This window comes from Cupressus sempervirens, chromosome 8 (genome assembly GCF_028749045.1).
Source record: "Cupressus sempervirens isolate cs-2001-9-10 chromosome 8, ASM2874904v1, whole genome shotgun sequence".
Taxonomy (NCBI): domain Eukaryota; kingdom Viridiplantae; phylum Streptophyta; class Pinopsida; order Cupressales; family Cupressaceae; genus Cupressus; species Cupressus sempervirens.
In genome coordinates this window covers 473,068,207-473,090,268 of record NC_143125.1, presented here as the reverse complement: position 1 = coordinate 473,090,268, position 22,062 = coordinate 473,068,207, and the positions used below count along the sequence as shown (strand labels likewise).

The 22,062-nt window shown below is 34.1% G+C and overlaps 1 non-coding gene across 1 annotated transcript; it reads left to right on the top strand.

The window, feature by feature from the left end:
* Window positions 1–292: 292 nt before the first annotated feature.
* On the top strand, window positions 293–373 carry LOC149543288 (small nucleolar RNA SNORD34). Its single transcript, XR_016355816.1, has one exon. It is a non-coding gene; the product is annotated as a small nucleolar RNA SNORD34 (small nucleolar RNA).
* The last annotated feature ends 21,689 nt before the right edge of the window (window positions 374–22,062 follow it).

Sequence of the window (22,062 nt, the reverse complement as noted above, 5' to 3'; positions counted from 1 at the left end):
TAGGGATTTCTTGATTGTAATTTTTACTATAAGTTTGTGCTTGTGCAAATGAGAATAAATTAGTTACTAGTGTGATTTTCAAAATGCATAGCATATACAAAACTTTACATCGCCTAGAGAGAAACAGTCGAAAGTATTGCGGTCTATGATAGCCAAATTGACAGAGTGCAAGCGATGCTTGAACATTATTATTTGAAGATATTGTAAGTTTGTTTATTTTGATGATGGCTTGTTCTCTTGTTTTACATATGGTAGGTTCTGTCATTTTATTTATTGAAGTAATAGGCTCTTGTTGGCCAATGATGAGCTTATATTACCTACATTGTTTGATGCAATTTGTGATATTAACTTGTTGAAAGTTTCTACGGCTAAATAAACTGATAAAGTCAATTAAACAAAGAAAGAAGTCACTTAAAATAAATTTTCCATTTTAAAAAAGTACATTAAAATAAATTTTCCATTTTTAAAACCATTAAAATATAATCAAACTAAGTTTAAATTATTAAGATTTTAAAAAGCTTGTTCCAATTTCTATTTCAATTATTGCAACCAAACATAGAATATACATTTGCCGACTCCTCTTCAAGACAACCAAATAGATTGAAATGATATTCCACAACTAGTTTTAAGAGTGCAAAAATTCTAGAAGAGAGCTTATTCTAGCACATTCAGAAATTCTAGCAACTAAACAGGCCCTAAAGGTGTTTAGAGATAGTGAGCTAGATGTTATTCAAAACATCAAAAAGAATAATCTACCTAAACCATATAGATACATATTTTTGGATTTTCTTGAAGGCTTCCAAGAATTTAACATCCAAAGTATCCCTAGAAGAGAGAACAAACATGTTGATAGACTTGCAACAATAGGTGGTCACTATAATATTCTAGATCATGTTGAAGACAAAAGAGAGAAACACATTAAACTTATTGTAAGGTCTACAATTCTAGACAATCACACTAATTAGTAGGTGTTTGACTCTAATATATCAAGTGTAAAATTTTTACAAGGAAAAGTGAATTCTTTGATAGAAATTAGTCCAAGTTACAAAGTCAATATGGAGATTAGATAATGAACCTCAATTCCAACAAGTTTCCTAAGGGTCTAATCACCTTAGAGGGCATCTTCAATTCTAATGATAAGGAAAAGAGAAAAGGTTTCAACCTAGCTATGGGAAAATATGACTACATACCTATTACCATTGTTGAAGGGAAGACCCTCAACTTAGGAAAGGTATGCTTTGAAGTTGAACAAGAAGCTTTAATTAAACTATCTCAAGAATTCGATATGTGTTTTCTTGGACATATGAAGATTTAAATGGATTTGATAGTAGCTTTTTTCAACATACCATATATTTAAATGCTAATGCAAAGCCTATTAGGAAAGGGAAGAGACTATTCAATCCCAAGATTGAACCTTTAATGAGAAAAGAGCTATCCAAGCTTATAGAGGCGAATATTGTCTTTCCTATTAAACATTCCTCTTGGGTAGCCAACCTTGTTCTTATTAGGAAAAAGAATGGGGAGATTAGGTTGTGTGTAAATTTTAGAGATCTCAATAAGGTTTCCCTCAGAGATCATCATCCTCTCCCTTCTATGCATAAAATCTTGTCCAAGGTTAGTGACTCTAAAATATTCTCCTTCTTAGATGGTTTTTCGAGTTACAACCAAGTGTTGGTCCAAGAATTTGATAGATATAAGATAGGATTCACTACTAAATGGGGTACTTATGCCTATCGTAAAATGCCTTTTAGACTAACCAATGTTGGTGCTACCTTCCAAAAAGTAATGGAAATGGATTTCAAGAGTATGCTTGAAAAATTTGTGTTGGTCTACCTTGATGACATAACAATCTACTCAAAGAATGTGGCAAACCACTTCAGTCATCTAAGGCAAGTGTTCATCAAGTGTAGAGAATATGGTGTTTCAATGATTCAAAGAAAGTGTGTACTTGCCACCAATGAAGGAAATTTGCTAAAACATATTGTGTCAAGGGATGGCTTAACCATTAATCTGGAGTGGATAAAGGAAATTCTTTCCCTTCCACTTCCTAGCCATAAGAAGGGTTTACAAAGTTTCTTTGGTAGATTCAACTTTGTGAGAAGGTTCATTCCTAACCTTGCTACTATGGTCAAACCTCTCATAGAAATACTAAGGAAGAATATTATTTTCACATGAACAAAGGAAGGAAGGGCCAGTTTTGAAGAAATCATAAAAGTATTAGCATCAGATCCTACCTTGGTCAATACAAAATTTGACAAAGATTTCATCCTCTATACCCTTGGAGGTGAGTCAAGTATATCAGTTGTCTTGACATGGTTAAATGTTGAAAATGTAGAACAAACTATAACTTTTTCAGTGAAGGGCTAAAGGATTGTGTAGACAAGTACAACTATGTGGAGAGATAGGTTCTTTCTATTGGAAGAGCTTTAAAGAAATTTAGACATCTACTATCACATAATAAGGTTTAGCTCCTAGTTCCACATGCAAGTGTGAAGGAGTTCTTCTTGAACAAATGCATCAATGAGAAGAGGGTTGGATGGATCACCAAGGTCATGAAATATGATATTGATATCAGGATCAAAAATCTTGTGAGAGGTAAAGGACTGTGTGAACAAATGAATTCATCTTATGATGCTAGTTAAGAGTCTATCTTGGTGTTAGAAGATGAGCAACTAATAGAGCTCAATAATCAAAATAGTTGGATGCATGATATGACAACCTTCTTGATAGGATAAGGATATCCACAAGGATTAGAAAAAGATAAAAGAAGATAGTTCAGGTTGAATTCTATTCCTTATTCCCTAGTGAATAAGATTCTATTCGTAAGAGATTCTAATGGAGTTCTATTGAGATGCATCAGTCCTAATCAAACTAACAAAATGTTAAAAGAATTCCATGATGGCCCTAATGATGGTCATTCCTCTACTAGGACAACTTCCATGAAGATAATGAGGTCCAATTATTATTTGCCAACTCTATTCAATGACTCCCACAAGTGGTTGAGAAAGTGTGAGAAGTGTTCTTTCTTCTTAGGTAAGCAAAGAATATCCTCCCTCCACCTTCACCCTATTCAAGTCGATCAACCATTTTCTCGATGGGGTTTGGATTTTATTGGTGCAATAAACCCACCTTCCAGCTTAGGTCACAAGTGGATCTTAGCCACTATAGACTATTTTACAAGGTGGACAAAGGAAGTAGCCTTGAAGGATGCCATAGAGGCTTTAGTGGTGGAGTTCCTTGATGGGATTGTAACCAAGTTTGGTGTCCCCTCCACCATCATATTAGATAGTGTCAAGTCCTTTGTTGGAACTCATATATGTTTCTAGGTAGTAGATCATGGCATATACTTGAGCACATCATCCAACTACTACCCTAGGATAATATCCTAGTTGAGTCTTCAAACAAGAATCTTATTAGGATCATGAAGAGGACCATTGAAGACAATCAAAAGAGTTAGAATTCCAAACTAAGAACTACTCTTTGGGCTAATAGAATTACTCCTAAGAGGTCCATTGGGTACTTGCCCTTTATTCTTGTGTATCAGAGAGAAGCTAGACTTCCTATTTCTCTTGAGTTTTCATCCTTAAAATTAGCCTCGAAAATGGAAGTGCTAGAAGATGATGCCATGATAGTTAGGATGGCAGAGCTAATGGAGCTAGAAGAGAAGAGATAGCAAGCTATGCATACACTTGAGGCTCCACAATAACAAGGCCAGAGGATTTTTCAAAAGAAGGTTGTTGATAAGGTCTACTTAGAAGGAGATTTGGTCCTTAAGTGGGATGTAGGTAGAGCTAAACTAGGTAGACACTCCAATTTTGATGTCATACAGAGTGGAGCTTACATCATCACCATTTAAAAGGATGCCAATGTATTATAGTTATCTAGACCTAATGGTGATTTGATTCCAATCTGAGTCAATGGTATTCACCTTAAGCCCTACTTCTAAAGATTAGATATACCCATAGCATACTATAGTAGGTGTTTTCCAACATTCCAAGAAGTGCATGAGCACAACTATTCCCTCATTGATATAGAATTTTTTTAGTTTGTTTTTTGTGGAGGAAGAATTTTATGGAGTTACAAGTGTGATGGCATCTTTTTTTTTTGTGACTCCATGCCTAAAGGATTTCTTAAGGCCACTAATCCATGCTTAGAACAAAATAATTCCCTCTAAGTCACCAAGAATGTTGACCTATTTTTTCCCCCATTCAACCTAGAAGTGATATCTGATCTAAGAAATTTCCAGTGGGTTGGATTCCATATAGAGGGATAACACAACTTTTTTGGGTTGGTATCGCATGTTGGTTCTATGTTAACAATACATTTGGTAGGTGTTAACGTCATGTGTTAACCCAATCTTCCTTTCCCTGGTTGGTCTAAATGTGTGCACATCTATGGCAAGTAAATTTTCATGAGATGGTCTTCTCATGTCATGAAAACACAAGATTGTGCCACATGGTGAGGGATAACATCATGTTTATTAGAAAATAGCATTTAATATTTTCCCACCCCTTCTCTCTAGCTGACTAGCTTGTAGATCTAATGGCTCTCATGTTTTCACGTACCATCTCAACATCCTCCCAAAAGTGCAAGATTCTACCATGTGTCTAGTCTCAGGTTGGCTCATGCTGTGAAGATCTAATGACTCATATTTTCACATGATATTTGCACATCCTCATGAGAATATGATATGTTTCCACATGTCTTTGGGTGGTTGTGTTTTTCTATCTACATGGGTGGTTGCCTCACCATGTCATCCAACATCATGTTCCTACATGTCTTTATTCTAGAATTTCTTCATGTTGCAGTGTTTCTTCGATGCTTTGGAACCTATTCTAAATTGCACCACATGGTGGAGGGTCCTACTTCCCACATTATCATTTTCCCTTTTTGCTAGGTCACCTTGATCTGATGGATCTCATGTTTTCTCACCCTTTCAGTGGCCTCCTACAATGATATGAGAGTTGTTAGATTTTAACTCATCTTGGAGATTTCCAAGGACATCTCAATTGTCCATTTTGAAATGACAATCTTGATCGACAATGGTGACTTAATCTCTTGTTGGGGAGATTTCCTCAACATCTAGGCTATCCATTTCAAAGGGAAGATCTATATCAATGACCAATATTCATTTTTGGGGAAATTAGATTCCCCCATGGTCAAACTTGCATTTTGCAGGTGGGTAATATGTCATGTTATCCCTTCCCACATTTTTTTATGTAGCAATGCAAATCAAGTTCTTCTAGCCATGGCACACTATCAAGATATGTTGTTCAATGTTGAGTGACTCCTTGAGATTTTTTACATAATTTTGATGCCCCCATGCCTCTTTAATGCATGAATTGATCAAATCTTTAGGGATTTGACCTCTTATATCTGGGTACATCATTCTATGCTCTTCTTGTCACTTCCAATACTAGGGCACTCCATGATCAGATTTCTTTTTTATTTTCAATTATTTCCTTCTCTACAAATTAGTTAGGTGGTTAGGCCTAGGGTTTTTAGTGAGACATCTAGGTTATGTTTGCACCTTTAAAAGGTAGTGGTAAATGTGTTGTAAGGGTTGGTCTCTTTCTCTAATTCTTTAGTAGTAACATTATATGCTCTAGATTTGTAATTTCCCTTGCCTTGCATGAATATAATCTCCTAGTTTACCTTTTTCCATCATTAATATTGTACATGCCTTCTTTCCTTTTGTTAGTGTTTCTTCTTATTTCTTCAAGTTATATACAGTATCTACTTTACTTTTTAATGCTATCTTGTGAATCTTCTTCATTATAGAATTTCATCTAGTTTTTGATATGCATGTGAGTTGTGAGGGTTAATTAGGGTTTAGAAGTTGTGTATATTGGAGCCATATTGATGTGTAGTGTAGTCTTGGACATAAATAATATCGAACATACTATTTGGTGCATCATCTACTTTTATTCTAACCTTAGTTCAGGTAGTTCTTTCCCCTTTTCCTTGAAAGAAGTAGTTTAGCACACATTGATAGTAAGGAATTTGACCTTCTCTGAAGACTCAATCTCATATTTCAAGTCCCATAGCTTGGAGATTGTTTCCATGTTTCACAAGGTTTTCTTTAGGTTAAACTTCAGGCAAGGGTGCAAGCTTTTGTGAAAACAATAACATTAATATTTTTTGATTCATCCCTCTTATTAAATGTAATTACATTGGCATAATATTCAGAAGTTTCACATTTAGATAGGTTATTAATATACTTGTAGCATGTTTCATTGTAACTTTCTTGATTATCACTATTTGTGTTGGAGGAATTTCTTTTCTCATGATCCAAAAGTGGATCTTTGAACATAGTATGTGTCTCATTAGAAGTAGGTCCATCAATTTTCACATCTCCACTCTATTGGTGTTACAATTTAATAGTACCAAAAGACAACAAATAATATGATGCCTAGGGTTTAGCTACTTCCCATGACTGACACATGATATTTGCATCTAAACCAACAAACAAGAAAATTTTTCCTTCTACACTTTAGGTACTCCTAACCAAGGCAAGTTAAGCTAGGGATATCAACCATTTCTAAAAATTATCATACTAAAAATCCCTTATAGAAGATTTGGTCCCTAAAACTTCTTGAAATAGTTATTGACAACAAGCTTACAATAGCATACTAAAACCTGTTAAACTTTTGCAATAAGTGATGACCAACATTGAAGTTCATCTTGATTCATGTCATAAATTAGTTTTGATTTAAAATGAATGATTTAATGCAAATTATGACTATCTTACTTGATTCTCAAATCTTGACCACTGCCTTAATCCATTGTTATAGTAGAGTCATATCAATTAATTAGATCTATTTAATTGACTTGAAATTAATTGTACCAATTTTTAAACACTAAATTTCATACTTATGATATCCCTTCCACACATTAATAACCCTATCACTTTATAAAAGAATTTACTTAACTCCTTGAATTAAAAGTATCAAATGAATTAATATACAATTAATCTAAATTGCATTCAAATAAAATTAACCTTGTTCATTTATTCTCAAAGTTATAAACACATAAAATAGAGGCAAAAATAAAAGAACACAAATATCTTGAAACTAATATTTATATTAATCTTCTTAAGAATGATATATAGCTCTGATAAGACTCTGAATACCATAAAGAACTAAAACCAATCTTTCAATTAAATTCTAAAAATTCTAAGAACACAAGCTAGAACACCATAAACTAAGCATGAACCATGGACCAACTCAAAAATGATATTATCATCAAAATGATTCAAATTTTGGATTGTCACTCCACATATTGGAAATAATTTTGTAGAATAAGGATTGCACAAGCTTTAGGTGGGACAAAAAATTTCAACACATAACTCTTCAATTAGTTATATAGAAAGACTAATATTATCCTTATAACAAAATTCTCTGCACTTTAAACAAAGAAGGAAAAGAAATAGTCCAAAATCTAGTAGCTGGCATGAAATGTTTAGGTACAATCTTGATTTGTGCCACAAGTATATCGACATCAAAATGAAAAATAAGATAACTTATCATAAAAAAATTCCTCCCTCTATTTTGTCTCTTCTACATCCATTAGTTGTCATGTAGCTGCCTCTTGTGGGAAAGGATTTAATCTCTCCAATTGCTTCCCACACATAGATTTATCTTTTTGAGGGGCATTCAGTGCCCCTAACTACTTCTAAATCACTAATTAATTTGTTCCATCTAGCATCTATGATGGCTCTTGATTCTATTACAAACTCACTCATGTCAATTTAACTCATTGAAGGCCACATCATCAACATCTCCATCAAAAATAGTTGTCACCCTTTCCAGTGTTAGAATTTGATAAAATAAATTCAACCACTCCTACCAATATTTTAACTTATTATCATTATCTACAATTGATGGGACAAAAGAATCAATGCCTTTAGTCATTATTTTTACTTTACATTGAATAATTTACAATTTTCCACTGAAAAACCCAATTGATTCTTTCACAACTTCTAGATTTTCTTTGATTGTGAATATTCTGTTTGGAAAATCTAGCTTCTTGTCCATTAAAAAAATCAATCTCTCAAAAATTGTATGTATGGTCCTCATTGGTTGAAGACTGGTGGTAACCATGTTAATGCTTCTTGAAAAATGTACTCATTATTTTGTAATGAAATAAAAATACTATGTGTCTTCTAAGAAATTTTCCTTAAGAAATTTATCCTGTGATTCATCATTTCTTTCAACACATTTACCTTTAATTTATTGTTTTGTTGAGGAGTTTCAATTTTTGATGATACAGTTTGAGGCTCAAGATTTGTTTGCATTTCTGCTAATATTTGAATTGATGCTTCTGTAGTGGCTTTTTTGGCTCCTCAACTCTCACTTTAGCTTTATCCTCCATAGCTCTTATTTTCTCCCTTAATGATACAACTTCCTTTTCCAATTCCTATGTTCTTTCTTCCACCTCTTTTATTCTTTGCTCATATACATAACTTTTTCTGATCTCTTCCTCATAAAGCTTTCTTGTATCAATGTAATCTCTAAAATTTTGAGCCAATCTTGTCTCAATCTAATTAACCTTGACTTCATTCATAAATGCAAAGTTTTTAAGAGCATTTGAAAGCTCTTCACCTAAGGTATTGTCCAATGTCCACACAATTGCAACCTCTTGTGTTGTGTTCTATTTATCCATTAACTTTGACTTATTTGTTTCCATTGCTATGATCTATACAACCAAGGATTTTTAATCTATATTAAATCTAGTTCCCTCTACAACCCTTTAGCACTAAATGCTTCATAAGATATTGCTTTTTCTTACCTCCTAATCTAATCTAGTACAAAATCGTTCTCTACATCTCAACCAGGTACTAGAAGCATAACACTTCTTTTTACAAGGTCTCTAGCCTCAATAGGGGTCATTTTTTCACTTTCAGGGTCATAGGCCAATAGCTTTTCAACAAATTCCTTTTGTTTTTCCTTAGATTCCCATAGCTTGAGATTCAATTTCAACTCATTTTGTTTGACCATGTACAAGAAACTTTTAAATTCTACAGATTTGATGAGCTCATCATCTTTAATAACTTTTTTGGCTTGGATGATTCTATCATCCAACCTAGTAGCTATCAATTGAAAGTCAATTAGAGAATTTTTTGTTGCTACTACTCCGTCTTGTAGTTAATTCTTCCTCATGGCAGAAAAATATTTTCTTTTTCCCAGTATCAACTTTTCTTGTAGCACACTTAGCAGTCTAGTATCTCTGCAAAGTCAAAAGCTCACTAAACTTGACTCTTTTCACCAAGGGGTAGCTTGTTATTTCTTAAAGAATGTTTTTATGTGTATATATGCTTCATCATCCTTATTTATTTAATTAACTATCAACATGCATGAGGCTTTCAAATGTGCAACTCAAATGTCACTTCTTAAAATGTCAACTTTAATGTCCAATTAAGCACCATTTACTTTATCTTTTCAAAGATTTGATTGGAGCTATAACTCCTCATCCTTTTCTAGCTCAGAGAAGACATATGTATGCTTTATGTCAAATTAGAATTTTTGATCTTATGCCCTATTGAAATTCTAAATTTTTGTATTCTTGTATGTATGAACAACTCAACCCTTTGATCTTACACTCAACAGTTCATCAAAACATCAAAGATTTCATCTATCCTATTATCTTTTAAGATGTGAACTTATGCTAATCGCTTATAATATTTTGGCATAGCATCAAAGAATCCCTTTATGCACCTTACAATCTCACAACTAGCCCTTTCCTATAGCATCAAAATCCTTCCTTTCATATTTTATGACCTTATGCTTTAGAGTATATTGTAAGATCACAAGCCTTAATTGTTTATCTCTATTCTAACCCTAATCATACATTGATAATCAACTAATAGCTTGTCATAACTTTGGAACTTCAATCTTACATTTTGACTTAACCTCCCAATCATACACCTAGCACTTATCATAGCATCAATAATCTCTTCACTTTATTCTATGATCTTACACTATGTCTTCAATCATAACTCTGAAAGCTTTTATATTTCATCTTGTAATCCTATGATCTCCCCTTGACTATATCTCTGAAGACTTTAAAAATTACATGCCCAATTTCTTTATGCTTGCACACCAAACCCTTTCATCATAAGATCCTATACAACCTTATAACTTTGCAAATTAAAACTTGTGATCTTACACCTTCACCTTTGGCATATTTTGGAACACATCAATTACACTTTATGATATCAAATTGTGCCTCTATGCTCTAACTTTAGATCATAACATAAGAAATATTTTGTTGGAATATTCAAATGGGAAGAATGGTTCTAAGAGGGGGGGTGAATTAGAAGTATTACACTTTAACCATTAAAACTTTTAACTAAAAGTAAATTGCATGCATGTAAACATATCAAACAAACATGAAAAAAAAATATGCATCACCACATAACACTTGAGATTTTGGTAACCTAGAAACCCTCTAGGAATAAGAAGATAAAACTAGGGTGGGGATGATACCCACAAAATCACTGCAGTAATAATGTTTGACCACTTCTGATGGTCTACCCTATTAAAGGCTTTACACTATGTCAATAGTGACCTGGTTAAAGGATTTACAAACACTTTACATGAAGTGTTACCCTGTTAAAGGATTTAATCACCTTTTTAAATGATCTACAAAATAGTTGTTAAGCTAACCTATCAACATAGGGTTTCCTTTCTAATACAATGGCTAAAGAGTATTAGATATAATAAACCTGATAGCTTACAATCTTTGATTACTGAATATAGGCACTTGATTTACTTTCTCTGACCTTGATCCTCTGAGATCTGATATTTGTTCGTATCCCTTGCTTTGTTCTGATCAACTGAATGTCTAATTGTTGCTCTCTTCCTCTAAGTCTTTTTTACTCTAAACTCCACTATATTTTCCCCATACACTCCTTTTCCATTCTAGATACAATAATATTTCGTCTTCCTTATAAAGACATTTGAAGACATAGGGTTAGGTGTGGATCTATGATCCATATTGAATCTCTATTTCCCACTCATTCCTTGCACTTTTGTTATTGTTTACATGCCTTCTTCATTTTTTTAATTGGCTGCATGTAGTTTGCATAGGAATAATAAAAGATTCTATCTTATCTATTTGATCCTTCTAGATCCTTCAATGTCAGTCATAAAAATGGTTTACATCTGAATTAGTGAAGTTACAAACTCATATCTGCATTTTGTGTTACTTGGCACTTACTAATTTTTGATGCTCGACACATGTAACAAAACTATCTCACTCAGCTCCTATTGCATTTTTGTTTTTCTCGACATCTTCTGTGACTTGGCACTTAAATATCACTCGGCTCCTATATCATGCTCAACACCTAAAGTCACTTGGCACTTGATCTTCACTGGACACCTGAAGGCTGGTCGGTGCGTGAAGACCACTCGACACCTATTGGATTTCTTGACTCGGCACATGTTGTGGCTCGACATGCATAGTGTGCTCAGATTCCATTGTGTACTCGGCATGTATAGTGAAAATGGTTAAGTGTGTTGACACTCATTTTTCAATCGTATTTATTTGATCAACAATCTCCCCCTTTGACATGAGTGTCAAAAGTACTTAATTGATCATTCATGATCTAAACCATATGTGTACATTCTTCACTTTCAAAATTTCAAAAAGATATTGTGAACAAAAATATACCTTATGACTCCCCCTGAGTTTATTATGCCTTGTCATGTCATGAATTCTGATGTCTTGTGCCATTGTGCCTAATGTTCTCTGTTTTTGATCCTGTTATCTTCTTATCTTCTCCTTTAATATATCTCTCCCCCTTTTAATATTATCTCCCCCTTTTTAACATTGATGTCAAAGGGTCCTAAATGGTAATGCCATGCTTGGCCAAAAATGTCTTATTTACTTCAAGGAGTATTTTGAGAGCTGCATCCTAGTTGTTCAATGCAATCTCCAATGACTTGTGTTGGATTGCAAGCTCTGCTGCTAGAGCAAAAAGTCCTTCATGAGTAGAAATATTTGAATCTTTTTTCAGGACTATTTTTGCATACATTTGTTCCCTATGTAATATCTCCAAGTGAGGAGTGATAGAGGCTTGTATTTGCATTAGCTTTTCTTTAATAATGGCCTCTTCTACTAATAATGCAGCTAATTCCCTTTGAGTGTGAAGTGTTTGAACAAATTGCTTTTCACTCTATGTAGGATTTGAGGGTAGTTGCATGCTAGAGAGCTTAAGTTTGCTCTCAAGGTTCAAAACTTTTGGATTTATTTTTTGTGTGAACCTAGAAAAATCACACAATTTTCTATAAAGGGAAAAGATATTCCCTAATACAATCTTTACATTATCTAGTTTCTTAGCTAGATCAACCTGTCCCAAAATTATGTTATTAGCTATCTTCTAGTTGACCTTGCCTTCAAACTTCTTTTCTGATCATTCCATGAGTTTTACATTTATATCATGGTCTTCATTATTCACTTGGTCAACTATATCAAATAGTTGCTCAAGGATTGGCCTGCTTGAATTTGGAGGTTGTAAGCTGAAGGCATCCATGAATATATCTTTGATCTCATTCATTGCCTACTTGTATTTGTGGTCTTTCCTCATTTCCTCTTGCTCCTTCTCTTATCCAATGCACTTTGTATCTCATTCATATTTTCTTTAGTTAAAGTGCTTGAATCATAATAGGGTATTTTAATTTGTTCATCAAGCTCAAGAATGCCATAATGAATGGTCATGGCTACCCTAGTAGAACTTGAGCTTGGTGTACTGACATGTAAGGTCATCATTTCAATACTCAGATTCTGAATGGGTTTGGTAGGAGTACCTATTTTTGGCAATTCAACCAAATTTTTCATTACTAACTCCTCCTTATCCGATGTTTCTTCTCTATCTTCTTCTTGTACCACTACTACTGGAGGTGTACTTGTTGTCTATACTATTATACTTGTGACTTCCTCTGCTATTGCACTCGGCTCCTAATGAGCTTGTATGGCTAATCTTGGTGGTGATGGAGGTGGTAGAAATGAAAGTCTAGTAGTTTGAGTGATTTGAAGTGGTTCTTGTGGTGACACCTTGGCTTCTTATAGTTTATCTATTGACTTTTGGAGATCATCTACACTGACCAATATGGACTTGTACACAATTGTGCTTGAAGATTTGTTTGGTCAAGGATCCTAGTGAGATTCTCTATAGTTAATGGATTGATGTTTTGACATGAGGTGTCAACAACATCCTTAATCTTTATGATTTCTGTAGGTGTGGTAGTAGAGTGAGGAGGACTAGGTCATGGAGGTTGTGTGTCTTGCACACTTTGCTACTTATCAGTACCCTTGTCTTCATCTTTTCCTTCCTGCTCTCTTTCTTCCTTTTTTTCCTCTTCTTAAACCTTTTTCTCTACTTTTGACTTCTCTTCTCTCCTCTTCCTTCTTTCCTCTGGTTTAGCAGTAGCTTCTTCTTTGTATTCCTCTTTAAGGACATCTTCAGTTTTCTTATACAAGTTCTTCCATTCTCTTGTGGTTCTTTGTACAAATTCTTCAATTTTGTTTTGGAGAATGGAGAATGCCCCATACTTAGGTGTAAACCTAGTGTTATGCCTTTTGACTACTTGAGTTACCTGTTCCTTTGTCAAATCAGGCAGTATGCTTGCTAGGGTTGATTCCCTCATCTCCTTCTCCATTTTCAAACAAAAATGTCATCTGTCTTCTATAATCTTAGACAATTCCCTCGGCAATTTTCCATCAAGTTCAAGAGGTGTGTACTTGAACTATTCCATTAATGCATAGATTGATTCTTCTATGCTATTCTATTCCTCTTTACTGAACTTATTGAAATCAATCTTTTTCATGTTACTTAAGTCTCCATTCCTAATCTTTTCACATAATATATCAATTGAAGACTTAGGAGGATGAGTTACCTTTTCAGTCTAATCTTCCTCATCAGTATCAGGTTGGGCCACATATCTTTTTCTTTTATTTGGCTCTTCCTATGTCTTCTTGTCTATCTTCTTCTTCTTTGTAGCTTCCTCTTTGGCCTTCTGTGTAGAGGCCCTTGTTGTGGCTTTGGTTGTTGGCTTCTTGGATGTTGGTGTGGCAGCTTTCTTTGGTTTAGGCTGAGAAGAAGGAGGTGTCTTTGCCTTCCTTTTGATGACTTTTCCTTTGATGGGTGCTTCCTTGGTTTCTTCTTCCTCGGCACTCTCATCTTTGTCTTCACCTTGGCCTTGTGACAATTCAAGTGGCCCTTATTCTAACTCATCTTCATCTTTCTCATCATCACCTTCTTCTTCTCCTTCACTAATCTCCTCTGCTTCACCTACAACACTTGTTTCTCCAACACCAAACTTCTTCTTTATTTTCTTTACTAACTTTTTCTTTTTCTTTATTTATGTGGCTGTCTTGAGTTTGATAACCACTCTCAATTTGATAGTGTCATATGTCCCAAATGCCTTTGCAAATTTGTCCATTTCCTCTACAAGTAATGTTTTGATGGCTACAGAAGCTTGGTCAACATCAAGCTCATATCCCAATGGTCTAAGCCATCTTGTTCTTGGAAGGACTACTTGAATGTAAGTATAATCAATGTCAACTAGAAAGCATATGTCATTTTCATGCTTTTCCACTAGTGAAACTGGTATCCTCATTCTTTTCTTCATTGCATTCTTGAAATCATCAAAATAGATAGACATTTGATCATCAAAGCTATCTCCCATTTGTGCAATGAAATCATTTATTTGATCAACAATGGTTTTATTCTTACTCCAGTTTCCTTTACCAAATGAAGGGAATTCCTTCATCACATAGAAGAACATACAAACTAGTACTGAACCAAATTTGCATTGTGCTCCTTTAGACTTTCTAATAGCTCCAAGATTTTCATTAATCTATTGCAACATGAGCTCTGCAAGGTCATAGGTGTGGTCTTTCTTTACAAGCTTATATGCCACATCCACTACTATGTAGGGTACACTATTCAACCCACTAGACTGATAAAATTTGTGTGATATGATCCTTACAACAAAGTCTAATAGGGGGTGATGTAACAGGCTTGCTGAAGCTCTCTAATTCTACGTTCATGGTTACAAAATGTAACCGGAGATACCCCACATCAACGTGATGGGCTTAAAATATTCACATCCATCCATTTCTATAACCAAACTCACCGCTATATGTTTATATCAACTCAGATATCACCTCTACCAACCCACGGCTTGTGATCATTAAACATGTCCATATCTTATTTCAAATGTTGACCACATTTTCTTTATCGTATAAACATAATCACCAACAATGATTTACATTCATTGAGTTTCCATACCTTTCGGGTCTTTATTGATGAATAATCTGTAAATTTTGGGCTTTGTTAACTGTCCAAAGAACAAATCCTCATCACTATTTCTTACTTGAAATTAGGTCTTTCCATTCTTAGCACCCATTTATACAGCCCTCCAACTCGGGCTGCACTTAGCACAAAAACTCAATCTGCCAATGCATACGCAATTAACTAAGAGACATTAAATCTCTTCCACCATAGTTATTGGGCTGGTTGAAGGAGTTGCCACCTTTAATGAACAAATTGCAATTCACAATCTCGAAGGAGAAATCGGGTTCTTCATGCTTGGTGTTGACACGGAGTGTACATGGTGTTATCATTTGCCACCTTTGCAGTCCGCCAACAAACGAAACTAACTTGCATGGAACATAGATGAGAAAAGAGAGAACAAAAATTACTATCTTAAATGTATTAAAGCCAAAACTTGAAATACATAGAAACATAATTGATATGTGTGGATCTCTGGCCTTCAGCTAGAGAGCCGACTCCTTTCTACACTTCTTTTTGCTCTCTTCTTAATTTCTCCCAAGAGTCTCTCCACACTTCTTTTCTCTACCTTTCTATTCGGTTCCATTCTCTTTAAAGAGATGTTTTTAGTTACATACTGATGGTTATTAAAACCATCTTTCCACTTTTTAAGCCCTATGTTTCCCACGTTGTCTCCTCATGCAGATCGCTTTCCTATTCTAATGGAAATGCCTTTGAACTACATCTTAAATACTATAGATAACCATTAAAACATATGTCTAACCCATGGTTCCCAGAGATTAAAATTTTCTCCATTATTACAATATTGAAAACTTTTTCCGTGATTGGCCATGTTTGAGGGGTCTCCCATCAGGGGGTCTTTTACTATGTCAATTGTCATTCCCCTGTTATTCTATTTTTCACCTGTGTTCTTCTTTATTGTTTCCTTCTTTTCACTTCTCAGTGTCTTGGGCTGATCTAGGGTTGGAAATCTTGTATCCCTATGAACCATCTTCTTGGTAATTTTAACTAGTCCTTGCTCTAGCCAGAATGATCCATCATGGATTTTGCTAAGTATTATGCATATCCACTTAGTTTTGAATATGATTGGTAAAAGTGGGGCTTTGGTTAAACCCTTCTTCTCTATGATAGAAAACTCATCTTTCAATATAAAGTTATCATAGAGTTTGTCAAAGGCATTAAAGATTTCCAAGTCTCCTATGGCTCCTATTTTTTAGTTATAACACTTTCACACATCCTAAACCATAACAACTTTTTCAAGGATGATAGATAGGGCACCAACGAGATCATTTTTATATGCAACTTCTAGTATGGGCCTAAACTCAAGTTGCTTAACCTCATTGCTAACAAGTTGAATCTCATGGCTCTCTTTCCCTTGGGTCATCTTTGAACTAGATGCCATTTTTAACTGAACTAGGGTTTGACGATTAAAGTAAACTTCACAAACTATAAAACTCAGCACCTAAAGGAAATACCTAGTTAAATGCTTCGATCACTTGGATAGATGCTGAATCACTACAAATCACTAGTTGAAAGCTTGAAAATCACTCAATTGTGCTCTCGATAATCACTCTTCATTTGAATGGCTCAAAAAAGAATCAATTTTCACCTTTAAGCAACTCAAAAACCTTGAATTTAATGCATTTTTGTACCTTTACCTCTTACTCAGCTTCCAAAGGTTTTTCAACTCGGCATCTACTAACTTTGTTAATAACTCAGCCTCCACTACAGTTTCACTCGGCATCTACTTGACTTCTTAACTCGGCATCCAAAGTAGTTCGGCATCATCATTCAAAATTTTTGTCTTAGCATCTTGTTTCATGCAAATTTATACTTTGCAGTGCTTCTTCATGGTTTAGGGCTGATGTATGATACTTCCTTATATGTATCAGCCCTGTAGGCTCATCTAGTGATTAATTGGATGAGAAATGATCACTTGACCTCGTGGGTGAAGTGACCCTTCCATTGGATGTACTTGATCCATCCTTTTTTTTCCATGTCTTCTTCATGTCTGTTCTGATGTGTTCCACATCAATCTTTTCTTTGCCCTTATTTACTTCAGTCTTGTGTGCCTTGGCCTTTCTTGGACAATTCCTGCTGACATGTCTACTTTTCAAGCAACTGAAGCAAGTAGTTTGGTTCAACCATCTTTTATAGTTTTCCTTGAAATGTGTTCTTATGTAGTTCTGGGGTATATGTCCATAATCTTAAAATGTGTTCTTATGTAGTTCTGGGGTATATGTCCATAATAGTGACAACTTTTCCTTGTATTGTAGTCCTAATTGTAATTGTGTTCATAGTTGTCCCTTCTTACATGCTGATTTGGTGTCCACATAGGCTTTGATCTACATTCAAAGGCTCTATGTCCATACTTCTTACAATTATGGCAATGTCCATCAAATCTTTGTGTCCTTGTGACTTTGGACCTACAATCTCGTGTCATATGTCCTTGCATGTTGCACTTGTGACAATAACCATTGTTTTTGGGTGTGTATGGCTGATTGATCCTTCTACTCCTGCAAACATTAGCAGTATGCCCCTTTTTATTATAGTAAAGACAAGTGGGTTTAGAATCCTTACCTTTTTCACTCCTTTGCTCAGCACTCTTTGATGATTCACCAACTTCAGTCCTAGAGTATCCAAGTCCTGATGTATCATGGGCTGATCTTGGGGATTTCAGAAACTATTCAAAGTACTTGATGGCTTCACTTGACTTGAGATTCTCTGCTATTTCTTTTTCTTTGTTGAATTCATTCTGCAGTTGTTCATTCTAAATCCTCAAATTAGAGATCTCAATATCTTTCATATTGAGTTCATGATGAAGGTTCATCATTTGGGCAAGTGTATCCATTTGCATGTTTGAGATCCTTGATAATTCAGTACATTTTTCTTCAAGTCTATTTGCAAGATTTATTTTTTCATCTTCCATCATGACTCTATCCTCAACTGCTCTTTTCTTTTGTTCAGTGATTTCACAAAGTATCATGGCCTATGATTCATGCTCTATCTTAAGAATTCTTATCTCTTCTACTTGAGCTCTATTTTTCTCCATCAGTTCTACCATTGGTGCATCAAATTCTTTGGAATCTCCTTTAGCAAATACTTGTGTGGTTTTAATCTCCTTGTAGTGAATCTCATTTTTCACTATAGCTATTTCTTTCCTTCTTTTTAAGGATTTTTTTAATTCCTCTCTAGCTTCCTCTACTTTGAGTAGAGCGAGATGTACATCAATCACCTGATTCTCAATGATCTTTCCAAGTTTGAAAACTTCCATCGTTAGATCTTTTCCTCCAAGCTGTTAGGCTTCTTCCTAAGAGAACTTAGCTCTGTACCAATTGTTGGAATATTCAAATGGGAAGAATGCTTCTGAGAGGGGGGTTGAATTAGAAGTATTACACTTTAACCATTAAAACTTTTAACTGAAAGTAAATTGCATGCATGTAAACATATCAAACAAACATGAAAAACAAACATGCATCACCACATAACACTTGAGATTTTGGTAACCCATAAAACCTCTAGGAATAAGAAGGTAAAACTAGGGTGGGGATGATACTCACAAAATCACTACAGTAATAATGTTTGACCACTTATGATGGTCTTCCCTATTAAAGGCTTTACACTATGTCAATAGTGACCTAGTTAAAGGATTTACAAATACTTTACATGAAGTGTTACCCTGTTAAAGGATTTAATCACCTTTTTAAAGGATCTACAAAATAGATGTTAAGCTAACCTATCAACATAGGGTTTCCTTTCTAATACAATGGCTAAAGAGTATTAGATATAATAAACTTGATAGCTTACAATCCTTGATTGTTGAATACAGGCACTTGATTTACTTTCTCTAACCTTGATCCTCTGAGATCTAATATTTTTTGTATCCTTTGCTTTGTTCTAATCAACTGAATGTCTAACTGCTACTCTCTTCCTCTAAGTCTTTTTTACTCTAAACTCCACTATATTTTCCCCATACACTCCTTTTCCATTCTAGATAAAATGAGATTTTGTCTTCCTTATAAATACATTTGAAGACTTAGGATTAGGTGTGGATCTACGATCCATATTGAATCTCTATTTCCCACTCATTCCTTGTACTTTTGTTATTGATTGCATGCCTTCTTCATTTTTTTAATTAGCTGCATGTAGTTTGCATAGGAAGAATAAAAGATTCGATCTTATCTATTTGATCCTTCTAGATCCTTTAATGTTGGTCATAAAAATGGTTTACATTTGAATTAGTGAAGTTGCAAACTCATATGTACATTCTGTGTTACTCGAAACTTACTAATTTTTCATGCTCGACACATGTAACAAAACTATCTCACTCAAATTTTGTTGCATTTATGTTTTTCTCGGCATCATTTGTGACTCGGTACTTAAATATCACTCGGCTCTTGTATCATGCTCGGCACCTGAAGTCACTCGGCACTTGATCTTCACTCAGCACCTGAAGGCTGCTCGACACCTGAAGATCACTCAACACCTATTGGATTTTTTGAATCAGTACATGTTGTGGCTTAGCATGCATAGTGTGCTTGGATTCCATTATGTACTCGGCATGTATAGTGAAAATGGTTAAGTGTGTATAGTGTGCTTGGATTCCATTGTGTACTTGGCATGTAGAGTGAAAATGGTTAAGTGTGTTGACACTCATTTGTCAATCTTATTTATTTGATCAACATATTTGTGAACCTTTAGAAGGTAGACCTACAGTGATACAATTCCAACATAAGCATGAGGTAAAAACATGAGAAATAACTCTCACACTTTTACACTTGACCTTTAGGACATAACTTTAGGAGACTTTGGAATTCAACCTACAACTCCACACTCAACACTAGACCGTAAGATCAAAAATATGTTATAAGTATTTTTAATTAAGCTTACGATTTCCCTCTAATCAAAAGGGTCTAGGGTAATATATAGGTAGACTATAGGATAGAAATTTTTCTTGGCAAAGCATAAGATACATGTTTTGAATACATTCATGACCTTAGGGATTAAATAACATTTAGAAAAATCAAAAAGCATGGAGTTTGCAACTTAGGGTTTTCTTTTCAAAACAAGACTATAACATATATGAAACCCTAGTTGCATAACACTATTCAATTAATTTTTCTTTTAAATTACATATAGAAAATATAGGCTACCATACTCTATACTAAATCTTGTATCACATATTTTAACCTTTTAAAGGTATTTTTTAATATGCTTTTCCTCTGTGGAATTCATAGTAGTCATCATCATTCCATCATGATGGTCTCACTTTTGGTTCAAAATCTCTAACTTTGGGAACTATAATAAGTTTATTTATGATTAAATTCTTGAAAGCTGATTCAAGAGACTATCTAAAGGAGTGAATATTCTCTTCTTTTTTATGAAAGATGTTCTTGTGAAAGACTAATTTTTTATTTGATTGTTTGGACATTTTGATCTTGACTTTTTTAAGGACTAGTAGATTTATTTCAAAGATTCAAAATTAGTTGTGTTGATTTGAAATTTTGATTATCCACTACTTTTTCATTCACAATATTTTTATTTTTATTCCAATATTTGGATCTATCATTGTTGGTATTGGAATTATTGTTGTTCAAATTAGAGGAGCTAGAATTGTCTTTAGTGTAAATTTTTAGTTCACCTTTTTCGTACCATAGCTTCCTTAATTTTAACACTATTTTACAATATTTTTGAAGTTTGGAGGACATTTTAATTGTATTCTATAGATTATAACTATTGTAAGGTTTTATATAAGGATCTCTATCCTCTTGTGTTCAGGAATGATTCTTTGATATTTTGACAAAAGGTGACACCATCTTTGTAAGAAGGTGAGAAATGGTTCTCTATTCTTTGTTTTTCATTAAAAAGATAAATAATTATTAATTCATGTCTATTGATAATTTGGATCGCTACAAATGTAATTGCACTACCTATTTTTATCTGCACTTTCTAAGGGTAGCAATCTCTATCTTTACATTGTGGATGAGACATGGATATACATGTCCCTCTTGAGACATGTCTATTCATTAATATTTAATTAATATAAAAACTTATTATTTAATGGGTTCATCTAACTAAATATATCAAACATCAACACTCCCTTTTAGCTAGAGAGGATAAACACATGACCATATATTACCTCAATGTACAATATAAGGATATATTTGATTAGAATATATTTGATCAGAATATATTCAACATTTTGATATCACATTTGATATCATGAGCATTGGCATCTAGAATATTAACACATGATATTCACTAAATACTATGAGTAATGATGTTAAGAGTAATGGCCTTTTGAATGTTAAGTTGTAATATATTCACCATGTACTGTGAGTAATGGACTCCTGAACATCAAGTCACATGATATTCATCAAGTACTCTATGTAATGACCTCTTGAACATCAATTTGCATAACATTCACCAAGTATTCAAAATTTTCATAGGGTATGTACACACACATTCTCATAATGCCTACCATATAAACAACCATGGTCTATTTAAGGAACCTAATCCACCATGCAAATAATATTCTATTTTGATCTTCTTAGACATCATAAGATGTCTATCATAATAGAAGGCCATGGTGTGTTTAAGGAAAGTAATCCACCATACAAGTTATCATATACATTTATCTACTTAGACATCATAGGATGTCCATCACAATAGAAGGCCATGTTCTATTTAACAAACTTAATCCACCATGCAATTTTACAATCTATTATGATCTACTTCAGACATCATAAAATGCTTATTACCAT